Source organism: Anas platyrhynchos, chromosome 12 (assembly GCF_047663525.1).
Source record: "Anas platyrhynchos isolate ZD024472 breed Pekin duck chromosome 12, IASCAAS_PekinDuck_T2T, whole genome shotgun sequence".
NCBI lineage: Eukaryota > Metazoa > Chordata > Aves > Anseriformes > Anatidae > Anas > Anas platyrhynchos.
In genome coordinates this window covers 14,671,269-14,684,515 of record NC_092598.1, presented here as the reverse complement: position 1 = coordinate 14,684,515, position 13,247 = coordinate 14,671,269, and the positions used below count along the sequence as shown (strand labels likewise).

Sequence of the window (13,247 nt, the reverse complement as noted above, 5' to 3'; positions counted from 1 at the left end):
GGCCAGGTATGTTCAAGTGTACCTGCTTCTGATCAAAAGATCTCAGCTGAGGCAGGTACGTGAAAAGAGCCTGACTGATTTTCTGTGTTAATACCAGGTTCTGATTGTACAATTTGGCAGAGATGGAAGCAGTATTAATATGAAGAACTTGTTCCTTTTCTCAGAAATCTTTGACATATATACATATTTCCTTAAAAATTATCCTTCAAAGGAAAGTGCTAAGAAGAATAGTGCACAGTGTGTGAAGAACTGAAGAGAAGAGTAGCACACTGGGTTAAATTTGGTCTCTGCTATTCTTGAAAAGGAATAAATCCTTCATATGATGCAGTTTCAAATGCAACCACAGACTTGTTACCCAGACTGGCCCTGAGACACTCTATATTACAGTAACAGAAATGCTTTACATTGCTTGTTATCATAGTAACATGCAGAATACTTGAGCTTTTTTCAATCTGAATTCAAGAGAGAAACTTACAGAAATCCTAAATCAATGACTTTTTTTTTTAACTAAAAAACAAATTGAACATTCAATGCTACCTTTTCTCAGAAAGAAACAGACATTACAGTTAAAAGAATGCAACAGAGTTACAAAAAGTACCGTAATTGCTTCATTTGAAAAGTATTTGATGATCCCTAGATGAAAGGTACTATTTAATATTATGACAAATCATAGCAAGGAACAATGGTTATAGAACCTCATTAAATGTAAATGAAGCCTAACCTTTGATAGGGAAAAAAAAAAAAAAAAAAAAAAAAGATTTTCCAAGCCTGTAGTTTCCTCACAATTTCTATTTTCACATGCTAAAATAGGTGAAAACTGCAAACTGTATTTCAGCATGTTCGCTAGCACCAGTACCATAGGTGATTGCACTTAATTCCTTCTTATCTGTCTACATTACCACAACAGTGAATTATCATGTTGCATCAGGAAGCCCAGCTATCATCCTAAGTAGGCAGATGTAATAAAAATGTTTTTCTACCATTCTGTCATACAAAATCCCATTTAAAAGGACAAACGTGTTTAGCGTACTGCTGGATGCTGCCAGTTGGTGTCCCAGAACTCATTGTTCCCACAATCGACATTTTGTGGAGAACAATATTTGAATTTGTGTTTGTCTATTTGAATTTCCACCGGTTCGTGGCAAATGAGGGGAGGTGTGGTGTCTGTATATATCGTAGTCAGTGAGACAGGTTGGTATGGCTGCGCTTCTGGTAGCCTGTTCCAGGATTTGGGTGCACTTAGCCACTAGATGGTGCAATGAAATAAAAATAAGGGACTGAAACTTCAGTGCTTAACGTTTGATAGCATGGCAAAGCCTGTTCCAAGTATTGTAGTACGCATTGTAGCTGATGAACATAATAAACATCATGTAATTATGAACTGCCATACTGTAATTGCTGAGTTATTCTGAAAACACTGTGGTAAGAATAAATCAAGTTCTAATGCTCCTTCAGTGTGAACACCACAAAGGCTGCTTTTGCCCATTCGAGGACCTCACACAGTGAACTCTTTGGGCCTAACCTTTCAGTACTAAAAGGCAGCTCTCTAACAGAAAACAGCAAAGTACTTCTAAGGCACTGCACCTCCACAAGAAGCAGCACATCTGGAAGGGCTGCCAGCTGACGCCTGGCACACATACTGCCTGCACCTTCCACATACAGCACTCAGGTGTGGCTCAAGGCACAACAGTGGGGATGTGAAAAACATCCCTAACTCTGTTCCTGGCATATAAATTAAGCCACTTGGTCAGAGCTTCTCCATCTGCCTCCTCGGGTGTAGGCAAACTGAAAAGCATCCACCAAATATTTACAAGAATATATCTGGATGTGTATTTGCTTTGTAAAGTATCCCAGTCGGCATCAGTTTTTATTGTGCTGACAACTAGTACATGAGAAAAACAGGCCCTTTGGCATCCCTTTAATGAAAAGTGAGAATACATTTTATGTTACTGCTCTCTGATGCTGCTCAGTACGCCTTCCCTATCTGTGCACGCATCGGCTAGAAGCACGGGACTCACAAAAGTAAGCACCTTAAAGCTGCACCAAGTTACTTACTGCACCAAGTAATTTAAAAGGCAGTATGGAATTCAGAGGGGATAACTGGAGGCCCATTCTGGCACTGCTGCCCACGGTGAATAACAACTCTTCTCTCACAGACCATTCAATTCATGGGTGTCACTTCTTGGACTTTGTAACCTATTGTAACTTGTAACTTGTAAAACACTTTCATTACATAGTTCTGAAACATACATCTCTTAAACCTCCACAGTAACGCAGTCAGCTCTCAGAGCTGGCTTTGCAGCTCTGGCACCTGTGGAAAACATGCTCTGGTTTTACACTTACCAGGGGTGCGACTCCCAGCAGCACCACACAGCTTCACAGGAACCTGGGAGCTGCTCCAGGCTAAGCACAGCACCATCCTGCATACCTCCCCCAGCCTGGCATCAAGTTCCTGATGCAAATCAAAGTATGATCTTTCCAATCCATACCAGCTGAGGAAGTGACAGCTGTATCTACTTGCAAACTCCTCCCAAGATAACAGCCAGAATGTGGACATGTGAAGCCTTGGCACCTCTAGTTCCTTGTTTTCCTTTCCTGATTGAACGTAGTTACACAAACCCCTTTACCTACTTCTTTTTAGGTTGTTTCCTTACATTCTCAAAATTCACCAGGAGATACCTGGCAAATATTGGCCCATTCTGACATGCAATCCCTACTCCTGTTGTCTGTGCTGCAGAGCTCCAGGGCAACAGAGATCTCAGTCATTCTCAAAAGACGACCCGGCTCTAAAGGTCGCTTCCCTTCCAGCTGAGTGTATTGCAGACGCTTCCCCCAACACACCGTTTGCCACTAGAGGGCACTCAAACCAAGCTGTCAATGACAGTAAAGCGCTTTATAAACGTGGAGGGTTATACGAGGCCCAGAAAGAGTTCCTCCGGCACCTAGTAAACGTGTACTGCATATCTAATTAACTTTGCTACTGTAAGGCAAACATCAATTTTATTTAGAAGTTTCCAACATATGGAGAGCCAACCCTGGTCCAGTCTAATGTTCTGTAAGTCTAGAAGAGGCTGTAGGTAGTATAAAACAGCTTTTTTTTTTTTTTTTTTTTTTTTTTTTTTAAATAACTTGCTGGAAAACAAGAACTGAATCTTTCTACTCATTGTCATGTAACAGATTCAGTCTTACTACAATAGATCAGCAGTGCTTCATCCTGCCCTTGGGCAAAAGCTAAAACATGGGGAAAGCAAAGATTCCTTTCAAAGTCCGGATGACATTTGACTTCTGCTCGCTACATAAACAAGCAGCTTATTAGTAAGACAGTAGGGTAGATAGATTACCTGCCAGTCCTACAGAAGTGGGAGTGACCAGCTCCCTGCGGTTTAGTAACATAAACACTAGTTGCCCAGTGGGCTGGAAACATTAAGTAGGCTGACTCTTATTTCTTAAGGAGGGAGGGGGTAAAAAGGGAAAGAAAAAAGCGTGTTTCTCCAGAAAGTGATTTTCTAAGAAGTAGAAAGTACATTTGGAAGCTCAAACGCACACATTAGTAAAAAGGAGAACACCATAACATACACTGAAATTAAACTGGTAAAAGCACATCTGAAAAGCTCAAAACCGGTATCGCTGTTATCCAGCTGGCTTTCTCTTGGTTTATTTTGAAGGGGGACCCACTGCCTTTTTTTTTTAAATTTATTTATACAGTCTACACACAGAACTGGGAAGTGTTCAGTCATTGCTGCTTTTCAATACTGCAAATTTTGACATGACACCTTTATAAAAATATGGGGCCGAGAAGGAAACCACTGAAATTGCAGTGACAATTTTTCTAAAGTGAATTATGATGCCCTTGGGTGCATCTAAAGTGAGTTATTTTCTAAGTGAGGTACCTTACCTTGGTAGAGCAAACTTGTTTCTCAGCAGCATATCACTCAAGTGCCAGTGTTGATCAAAACATCAGTATATGACAAAACCTGTGTGTGACTTGAGAATGCATTCTGTGTTTTCAGGCCTTATCCAGAGAATCCAGTTCCCTAGGAAGGAAAACAAAAAGCTTTTTGAATAAAAAAAAATACACAGGACACATACGGTTGTTTTATCTATAGAAATATTTTATACATTCTGTAAAAATACTCCATATAGTCATTAATGTTTATCAAATCAATTTAATTTTAAAAATTTAATTTTAAAAGCTCAATCAACACAAAGCATTGTTAAAATTCCTATCTTTCTAAATTATTAAAATGCAAATAACTTCTTAAAATCCCATTTGTGTTTTGCCATATGCTTTGTAGTTGTACTGTTCAGCCTCACTGAATTCCAAAATTAGACTGGTCAGTTTTACTTGCTGGCCTCTAACACCAGCAAAACCAGGCTCAGCAAATGAATAATCAACACTACAGAAGAATGGTTAATTGAAAATGAAAATTAATTCCAACTTTTCATGGCTTAGTTTATTTGGCTTGTCATTTGAAGAAAATCTGTTCATTTAATTGCCAATGCAAAATTTGACTGTCGCTACAGCAGTATTTTTTTCTGAGAAGACCCAGCTTCTAGAATAAAAGGACCATATGAGGCTCTGTTTTCAGCTGATGTTGTTTTCAAGGCATTTAAGCATCAATATTTTTGAAAAGCATAAAAACATGCATTGTGAACACTTAAAACCTGGAAACAAGTTATGAGATACAAACCCTTATTGCTTTCAAAATCCTATGATTTTTGATGGCCAAGTCACCATTTGTGGATACTCTGGGTTGGCAACATAGACTCCACCACAATGTTTTTTGCTCCTGAGCAATTCATCCCAGACCCGCACACTGAATGCGTGAGACACGATCAAATTTAGGGGCAGAATAACTTTCTTAGAGACCTCTAAATGGCTGTTCAGTATCTAACTTAAAGAAGCTTCGCTTTCTGGTAGCACTTCGTTATAGTCGGGAGTAGATTTGTCTTTAGATTAACTTCTGCAAAACCTGCTGCCTACCTACATACCTTTCATCAAGCTCAAAAATAGTTTGATTCTATACATTCTGCCAGTGCCTCTTTAAGTAAGCATTGCCTGGTCACAAGTAAGAAACAGAGCAGTCACAGGCAAGATGGCAGTATGCTGATCTGATAAGGCTTCATTACAATAGGTAGCTCCATTTGATAACACAAAAAATTAATTCCATTTCTAAATTCAGTCATTCAAACCAAAAGAAAACAAACAAACAAAACAAAACAAAACAAAACAAAAAACACTAACCGTAAGGCTCAGGGGTGATGTGGAATATCAAAGAAATAAGACATTAGAATCATAGAATCATTTTGTGTGGACAAGACTTCTAAGATCATCTGGGCCAACCTCTAACATAGCACTGCCAAAACCACCATTAAACCATGCCCCTAAGCTCTACATCTACCTGGTTTTGAAGGCCTCTAGCGATGGTGACTCAGCCACCTCCCTGGGCCTGGGCAGCCTTTTTTTGTGGAAGCCAATTCTGTGTGGGAGTTTTACAGTTAGCAACTTGGCAGCTATCGAAGAGTAATGACAAAACATAAAATACCCAGTTTAAACTTCACTTTTTTGAAAACATCCTCATGGAGGAAATATTAACCATCTTCCCCAAGATTCCAACAGCCGCTTGGCCTCAGAGCCCCCACAAGCTTCCTACCAACCTCCCCTTCTTCATGTCCTTCTTGCCCGTAGCAGGGAGCTGAGAACAGGACCAGGGGACTCCTGGGCTGGGTGCCACCAGGGCCAGCAAGAACCACACAGAGGTGGGCAAGCTCAAAAGGAAGCAGCTCTTCTGGAAAGAGCACCTGAAGCCCCTGCAGAAAGCCTCTCCAGAAGGAAAGCCTGCGAGGCCGTAACCTGAGGGCGCATTGGAAGGCCTCTGGGTGTAACTCCCGGCCTCAGGGCCGCTCAGGCCGAGTCACCGCTCCCGTGGCCCTGACGCTCTGCAGGCAGGGTTACATCCAGAAACCAAGTATACAATATACTACTTTTTTCCACAGAATAATTCTGGAAGAGCTCTCTCAATAAACCTGCAACACAGGAGCACCCACAGGCTGTTACTTCCTTACATTTCTGCTGTGTCCCATCTCACAAGAGCGGGATCCTGTGAGGCCTAATGGCCGACCGGCCTGCTGCTGGCTGAGGAGGTGTTTCACCCAGCCAGCCAGGCTGGCACTTCTTCACACAGACGGGAACCACAGGCTGACTTATCATTAGCAAGTCCTTCACAGCACACCCCAGCTTTTCTATTTTAATTACAGATGCTGGAGCTGTGAGTGGAGGCAAGTGCTCTCACATCAGCGAGCGATGCCCTGAGGAGGTCTGGCAGTGAGCTGAGGGTGGCTGCAGCGGCCGCTTGGTGGGACTGAGACGGACGCAGAGGGCACGGCTTCAGCCTCATCACATGCAACCTCTGCCACAGACACTAAAGCCACAGCACTGAGCAGCCCCTCAGAGATTGGGATGGCCTTGAATAGATCTTTGCAATAAAAGCTGCTTCGGGCTAACAAAAACATCACTGCACACATTTAAGACATGTTGGTTTCTTGGCCAAAGGACACAAACAAGAAATTGCAATTCTAGACAAGACCCAGGCTGGTTTGTGCGCAGTTAGATCAGTCCAACTCTGAAATCTGAGTAGCAAATAGCAGGATTTGGGACTAAACACTTGCACTGAATTGTTTTTATGAACATGGCATTTAATGAAGGTTTCTTAAATATAACAAACAAACTAAGGTTAGTCCTATTTCCAGCAGATCTGCAGCATTGAGTATGTGTTTCTGTATAAAAGCAGATAGTTTTGGCGAAGCCTTATAAAGAAATTCTGACATCAACCTTAATAACCCCTAAGGTTATTACCAAATCATGCACATTCTCTTCCTGCCAAGAATCAGTTCTACTGTGCCCAAGTTTTTTCCTATGTTTCCTAAATTCAGAAGAATATTGTATAAGACACCATATAAACAACTGGTCAGGCAGACTTGGCTAGACGTGCATCAGAGATATCAGGATGTCACTGAGCTGCCTCAGTGTGGAACAGGCATTCCTGCAATTCTCACATCAGTATAATACTTTGCTCTTTCTGCTATTAACATTTCATCTATTTGTAATGCTTCTGATTTTCTGGTCATCCAAGACGCAAACAATTCTCCTGTCTCATCAGCAGTAGGAAATTCCAACTTTGTCTGAATATAACAGGTGACAGGACGAGGGGGAATGGGCTAAAGTTACGCCAGGGGAGTTTTAGGTTAGATGTTAGGAAGAATTTCTTTACTGAAAGGGTTGTGAGGCACTGGAACGGGCTGCCCAGGGAGGTGGTGGAGTCACCATCCCTGGAAGTCTTCAAAAGACGTTTAGATGTAGAGCTTAGGGATATGGTTTAGTGGGGACTGTTAGTGTTAGCTTAGAGGTTGGACTCGATGATCTTGAGGTCTCTTCCAACCTAGAAATTCTGTGATTCTGTGATAACCAACATCTGCATTTAAGTTAGTAATTTAAAATAAAATGCATGAGGCAGATACTGGAGGAACCCTAGACACATTTCTATCACACACACTGGTCACCATGATCTTTCTTCCTGCAAAACCTCTAGATCCCACCTCAGTCTTCATTCAGGTAAATTTACTACTTGAAACGAAGCAGGTTTTTGAAGTTATTTCCTACAATCTCGAAAGGAAAAACAAACAAACAAACAAAAAACAACAGAGATGAACAGTTGAAAATTTTAATCCAAAATTGAACCAGACTTTACCTGCAGTCCAAAATTGTTTAAACAATTACTCTTTAATTCCTCATCCTGGTTGTAGCTAACTCTGTGAGGAAGAGTACCAGTACAGGCTCCAGAAAACTAACAGATTACTCTGGAAGGTAGAAGATATTGGTGCATTTTGATGAAAAGTCCCAAATACTTATTATTACCCCTCCAGATCTGATATTTACCTATTACACCATGACTGCCTTTGCAGATACGTTTGTTATCTCATTATGGTTACTTCAGCTGAACTTGTAAATTACTAAATCCTTAACTTTTGGAAGGAAATCAAGAAAGAATAAAATTAATTTAGCAATATAAATACTGGCAGTAATAAAGGCTTCATGAAATGTTTGACCTCCTGATAAACTGTGCTGCCAAATGACTCAATTTCAGAGCAGTGATAGTAGAGTTTGATAAGTGAGGGATCGCATCTGTAACGTACCCATAGGTGAAATCATTTCTTCACTACATGTGGACTAAAGTCAGGCTTGGGAGAGAGAGAACAGTAGACTAAAAGGGATCAGTTGCTTATACTTTATGTATCTGCATCCAACCCATCATAGAACGCAGTGATTCTTCACAGGATATGACCCAAATGCTGACACACAAATCCAGCTGATATTATTCCTCAAAAATTTATCCTAAATCCCTACAGTACCTAGCTTTCTTATAAGGCTATCTTATCCATCGTGGTGGAATACAGAAGGATGCTTATGTGAAGTTCGTTCCATCTTTTATCTACTACAGGCTCTGCATCATGCTTGACAGCAGAAAGAGGTTAGAATTTCCTTAACAAGGAGGAAAATATATATGAGAAATAAAAATCAAAACAGCTGGGTTTTCCCCCATTTTTTCTATCGGATGCAAGTCAGGAAGCAACAGGAAAGGAGAAATCACAAGTTCAAGAGTATCAGGTACAAAGAATTAGGACATGGGACCAGTAAGTCTAGAGTTCATTTTTTCCTTCACATTTCTGGAACCAGTAGTTTTGCATTGCCCAGGAAGTCAAAAGCACTCCTTTCAAGTATGCAAATAGCACTTCCACATGGGAATCAAGTTCAGGAGAAACTTCGGTCCTAAAATGCAGTAGAGCACTGTGTGGGAACTCCGAAGCAATCTGGATCCCAACCTAGGTCTCCTTTGTGCCCAGATCCCTTTTATATCTCCTGGTGAACACAGTTACTATATGAATGCACATGGCAACCCCCATCAGGATGAATTTCTGGTCAGAAAGTCCCCTGTGGACCAGCAAGAGCAGCAGTGAGGTCAAACTTCCTCCTCCTTCCCAGATTATTTTGACTTCTTGCTATTTCAGCACTTCCTGCACACAGATCTTAGGCCTCTTCTTCCCCCAGCTCCATTTAAGAACCAAATTCCAGTTGAGTTCAACAAGGACTCTCAATAGAATGTGCGATCTATCCTCAACAGAATCAGCAGAAACAAGTCTAAAAATACCCCTTAAAGATTCCCAAGTATTCTCTTCTGAAGGTTATATAATAAAACTAAGGGTAGGTGAGACCTTTAACCTTTTAAAACTTCTCTCTAGGTGTTGACCAGATTTGTCTGATACTATTTATTTGGGAGTTTGTTAAATACTTTGAAACATCCTGTTAGTGGGAGCCCTTGAGGATGTGTGAAGAAGAAAATGGGTTAATAAAAAAAAAAAAAGTGAAACCTTTACAGTTAACCTTTGATCAAATGCTGAAAAAACTCAGTTTCATGATGTTGTCTGAGGAATTACAGTACTTGACATGTGCAGACATCAAATTTTATTCCCTAAGAAGAACGACTTTAATATTGAATTTTACAAATGTTGTGAAGACAAAGTTATGCCACGCTTTGATGTTATCTCTTTGTTATAATAAATTCCCTGAATTCATTTAGGTGACCTTGATTTCTTTAATCTATAAAAAGGGCAAAGTTCCCCCTCCCCATCATGTTTTAGCTACAGCACATAGCAGATTTACATGTCATTTCCATCAAGAATCCTCAGAATACCAAAACTCTTGGAGCTCAAGGCTCAGACATTCAAGGATGTTCTGACCAATTGCTCTTTCATGGTAGGATTTAGTTAGGAATCATTCCACAAAAGACCAACTTAGTAAATACTTTGAAGAAGAGTTTTCTCCCCTTTTCTTAATGTCTTTCCCATCTGGACATGCATATTTTGAAAGCTGGTGGGACGACACATCCTTCTGCCTTTATTTCCATTCAGGATGAATCAGACTTGTCAAACTAATGAAGCCTTCAGCACAGCTCAGGTAATTAAGGCTAAAGCATGAACCTGAGAAAGAGGAAGGGAAGATCAGTATTAGCATTCTCCCCATGTGCAGGAGCAGCTCTCTGAGATGTTTGCCATCATTAAGTGGAAACATAACGAGAGCTCCACTGGACCCATTCACTGTTACGAGTGCTGGACCCAACTCATGGCAAAGCAGCGTCTCTTGTGCCACATCTGCCTGAACACACGAGCACTGCAGTGCTCCTCAGCTGTGTGGTCACTGGGCTTTTAAGGTCACTAGCTCTCTGCCCCATGGCGTTACTGACTGCCACACAAGTTCACAGCGCCATAAAGAAAAGCTTTTGCTGCTATCTGTGGGTCAGGCATCCCACACACAGGCAATTTGAATAAAGAACATGAAATCTACCCTACAGCCCCCGGCTCTGGTAAGAGCTAAAATCCTGCTGACATCTCTGGGACAGACAGCTGTTTAAACACTTTTACACCACTCCACGATGCCTGGTCGTGTTCATACTTGAGATCAAAGTCTTCCTAAAACTGCTGGTTTTCCAGTCAGGCTGTCTCTGTTTGCAGCCTGAAGAGACCCAGCCACTCACAGAGAGGTTTCCCTGCCACCTCTGGGGCTGGGCCTACTCTGCCCCACCAGCAGCCTGCTATCTCAGTGAGCCTGGACCTTACAGCCACCTGCTCATTACAGAAATGACCAAACAGCACTTAAAATGCAACATCCTTACGGGGAATTAATGTAAGATCTGCAGACATTTCCACCAGCTGGCAACTGGAAAACCACGAGAGCAGCCATGCTGGGTCCGCATGGTCCCGAGGCAGCAACACACCACCATCACTGGGAGCAGTGACTAACTGGTGCTACCCAGCACTTTTCAAAGCCAGCCTTTGTTTTCTGAATATTTGTGAAATAGCACTGTGGAGCTGGCTGCAGGTATCTGACCTTAGGAAGGGCATTTCAGAGAATTTAAGATGTGTTGAGCAACCCTGTACAGACCTGCCAAGCTGCAGTTTCGCTGTGCCGCACTGGTAGGGGACTCCAAGTCAAATGGCAAAGCACCAGCACTGCTGCTTCCTCACCTGCCTGCAATTCTTATCAGGAGACTTGGGAAGCAGAAACCGACCACCATGACACAAGCAAAGGAAAAACCGCTGCACTTCAAATATGGTTTTTGTTTTGCTTTTAGTTTTTTGCTTTTATACACAAAAACAAATACACACAAAGGCTCTTTGCTTTTAAAAAGAAAATAAATGAACACAAAGGCTCTTTGAAGGTCTCAGGAAAATACCCAAACAGAAAACAACTTTGGATCATAAATATTTACTGAAACAATTCTGTGCCTATGTAACGTCCTTAAGCCTGGGATTTGAAAGCACCGGTTCCAGCAGTAAGCATCATACTCTGCTCTGCTTTTCCGTGCACACCAGCATCCCTTTCTGAGGTCACCAATTTGTACCAAAAACTACCTTAAGTTTAATGTGACCTCATACCTGCCTCCCCCCTTTTCTTTTGTTTTTCTGAAAGAGCACAGAGGTCACATCAACTGCAACAAGTAACGAGATGGCACTCGGGTAACAGAGCCCCTTAAATCCTGACTGCCATTGTAGCCATTATGCCAAATATTTTCCTCTGCATTGCAATAAAATATTTAAAGATAGCCTGTGTTTAAACTCAAGGAAGGGAAGTGTGTAAAATAATCCTGAAGATAAACTAAATCCCTCTATCCCATACTAGCTTTACACCAGAAAAAGCCACATCTGACTTGAATTGTCTGAAAGGCTGCAATAACAAACTCCAGCAGCCTAAGGACAGACCTAAATCACACGGCTTGGATTGATGTTAAACAGAGCCAAGGTTTCGGGTGTCCATTACAGGACCCTGAACTGTCAGGCACTGACCTACATTTCGGAGAAAAGAGAGTTGTGGTTGTACCGGCCAATTACTGAAAATATACAAGTACTCCAAGACATCTCAATTCCTCTGTCTCCTTCATATGCGAACAGTCATGGAAAAGTGCCATTTAATTTCCTTCACGCCTTTTTTTTTTTTTTTTTGCTGCTGTTGATAAAACAGCTTTTAACGTTTCCCTGGCTTCGCAGAGGTGCCTTAAATTGCTTTACAGTTTTGGCAAGCGTGCAGCAATTTATTGAGCTAGACATTTGTCGCACGTTGCCCAACACCAGGACATTCCTTCCCAATGAAACACCGTCTTATGCCTCCCACCCCAAAAAGCAGAGCTAACTGGGGGGTAAAACGCTGCCACCTCGTAACCTTGCAGGCTGTGGCACCACCACCTGCATTACCCCAAGCCCAGGGGTGTCTCTGTGTCCTAAGCTCCCAAGTGTTTATGTTTCTGCTGAACTGCTGGGGTCAAATTAACCAGAGGAAGGGAAGGCAACTCTATAACCTAGCTACAGCCTGCAAACAAATACCCGGAGTTTCTTAACAGATACAGCAATTTGATAAATTAACCTTTTTCCGTTTTGAGACTGGTTCTTCCTTGCAAAAAAAAATAAAATAAACCTGCAAGATTCGTCACAGCCACTTAAACTCCTCTAGCAGCAGATCAGTAATAAAGCTAAACTAAAATGTGCAAACAGCAGAGTAATTTGTCTGCAGGTCAATATGGATTCACACAGAAAATAGAAGAAAATGGTAAGGTACAATTACAGAAGATAGAAATTGCACAGACTAGCAGCTAGAGATCTAGAACCTGATAAACCTACTTTAACTGACCCAGCAACAGCAATAAAAAGATGCAAAAAATCACAATGGTCTTAGGGTGCATTGATGGACCGACTGGTTAACTTCCCTAACTGAGCTGACACTCATTTATATCCCCAAAAGGCTACAGTTGACTTTTTAAAATAAATAAAACCCTCTAAAAAAAAGTGTTGCATAAGACTTTGATTTTTTTTTCTTTCTTTTTGTCTGAAGAATGAATTGCAGCATTATTTCTTGCGTGGTTTCAGGGGACCGCTGATGAAAACATTCTAAAAATTAATGTAGGGTTATGGAAGATTTATGTTTCTTAGCATTGTGTTCAAGGAATTGCACCGTAAGTAGGCAACCGGGTCTAATGGGGGCGTCCCTGCCCACGGCAGGGGGTTGGAACAAGGTGGACCTTAAGGGTCCCTCCCAAACCAAACCATTCTGTGATTCCAGGAAATTTAATCACCAGCAGTTACCAAAGTTTACATTAAGGTATCTGTAATTCCTCTGTGCTGGAATGTACCAGATTTGTTCA

At 41.5% G+C, this 13,247-nt stretch overlaps 1 protein-coding gene across 14 annotated transcripts in view; it reads right to left on the bottom strand.

The window, feature by feature from the left end:
- Positions 1–13,247, bottom strand: part of LOC101791976 (uncharacterized) — a 716,414-nt gene that overhangs the window by 454,804 nt on the left and 248,363 nt on the right. For 12 of the 14 annotated variants that reach the window (XM_072043940.1, XM_072043938.1, XM_072043941.1 and 9 more), the window contains one exon: positions 3,896–4,034. The gene's annotated coding sequence lies outside the window, so the exon portion shown is untranslated. Of the gene's footprint in view, positions 1–3,895; positions 4,035–5,658; positions 5,931–6,066; positions 6,311–13,247 lie in introns of those variants that run through there. The other 2 variants (XM_072043934.1, XM_072043936.1) reach the window with 2 other exon arrangements.